Source organism: Anoplopoma fimbria, chromosome 8, assembly GCF_027596085.1.
Source record: "Anoplopoma fimbria isolate UVic2021 breed Golden Eagle Sablefish chromosome 8, Afim_UVic_2022, whole genome shotgun sequence".
Lineage (NCBI taxonomy): Eukaryota > Metazoa > Chordata > Actinopteri > Perciformes > Anoplopomatidae > Anoplopoma > Anoplopoma fimbria.
The window spans coordinates 1,470,767-1,472,794 of NC_072456.1; positions in this window are offsets into that span (position 1 = coordinate 1,470,767).

Consider the following 2,028-nt stretch of genomic DNA (forward strand, 5'->3'; position numbering starts at 1 on the left):
AAATATGTGAAAAGGAAAAACACACACACACACACACACACACACACACACACACACACACACACACACACACACACACACACACACACACACACACACACACACAAAGAACAGCAACAAAAAACTTTGTGAGATCACTAGAAGTGTTTGAACCACGTGCCCCCTGGTTGAAGGACAGTTTACTGGCATTTGTGCCAGCAATTAGCCGGTGCTATTCCAGAGTTTTGCTCAAATTATTCCACAGACCCATTCCAAGTATTGTAAACTATCTAGGTCCTCTTGAAAATTTCAAAAGACTATATGCAACACCTTCATTTTTAACTAACTCTGATGTAAATGAGAACAGTTGAAAAATATAAGTGCAAAGAGACACAGTGTTCATTTGTGGTAATAAAAAATGTTTTTCCCATCTTTACTCAAAGTTTTCAACATAAACTGAATTGTTATTCACTCTTTTAGCAGACTGGTGCAATCAGGATACAGAGCCCTCACATGTCACTGCTCAGTTTCCTCTTTGAGAAAAAAATATAAATTTGAACATAGAACCATTTATCAGCTAAGGTACATAATGACCAATTTATTTCAACCATGTTTACAGAAATAATCCTGTCTGCTTTAATTATATTTTCACAAATATATATTAAAGTGCTGGTTGTCCATGGTGAAGGCATTTGTCCGGTTTCCATGTTGTCCTTGGAAATTGTACAAAAAGGTTTATGTATGCTCGAATTGCTGATAATTATACTGACAATGTTAAGTATACAAAAAGGCTGTCTTTCACCAATGAAATAATTCTAAAACTAAAATTCAGCTCATTATACTATTGATCTTTTTACATCATCCGCTTGCAAGTACCATTCATTGACACTGAGAAGCATTGGAAACAGCAATGAGCGGTATGTGAGATGTGTTGCCAACATGGGGCATACATTACAGAAAATATACATATATATATCATATATTTGTGGTTACAATTTATCAGTAAGATAGAAGTCCGACTTGAATAAAGTCTTTTCAAATGACTAAACTTAAGCTGCTCTCTCTTTTATTCTGCAACACTGGATAGTACAGAGCAAAGCAGAAGAAAAAAAATGAACAAAGGTTCAAGGCATCGGGTAATAATGAAAGGATAGGGGCAATACTTCAAAGACCACGAGGTGCACATCACACAATTATACAATACAATTAGGATTAAAGGGGCAAAAGAGATAACAGGAGATAGGGATAAATTATCACAAAAGGAAAGATGTGACTCTCTCCTGACCTTCATTAAGAGAAAAAAAAACTCATTTAGAGCTGGCCTTCCTTGCAGGGGGATTTGAGCCTTTTCACACTGACTGCGACTCACTAGATAAGATTTGTGGAGCATAAATGAGAATCTGAGCGACTTCTAAACAATAACACAACATGCATATCCAGAATAAAATAATACAATAAATAGTCCTACACAAAATATATATCAATTATACATACATACATTTGAATAATTGTTATAGAACCAGACTCATTTTGAACAGTTTCATGATCACAAAACATGACTTTACTGTTAGGACTTGCAGCTTTCTAAAATGACACCTGGTTGTTGACTGTTGCATGGTAGCCATCCATATGGTGTGTGTGCCCATGTCTCTTCAATCAACAAACTGCTACTTAACCAAAGTGTTCTCACTCCCAACTCATCAAATATCGACGCTCTTTCAGTGGCCTGAAGCTTCAAACTATGGTCTAGCTTAAGTTTTACCTGTGACGGGGACAGCATGTAAACTGACAAATTAGTCCAGTTACTAGCAACACACATGACTCGTGACTAACAACACCAAAGACTCATTGTCAATGTTTAGTTTTAGTTTCACATGGGACACTTACAGCTGACTCCTTGAAGGAAGTTCTGTGTTTGTTTGACCCTTCCGCCACCCCCATCAACCACCCGTCCAATGTGGACGGATGAAATGTTTGAATGCACCCTCAGGATTGTTACATTATCTGATTGTACGTTGTGCAGTGACCATAAAGGATTCTATTTTATTC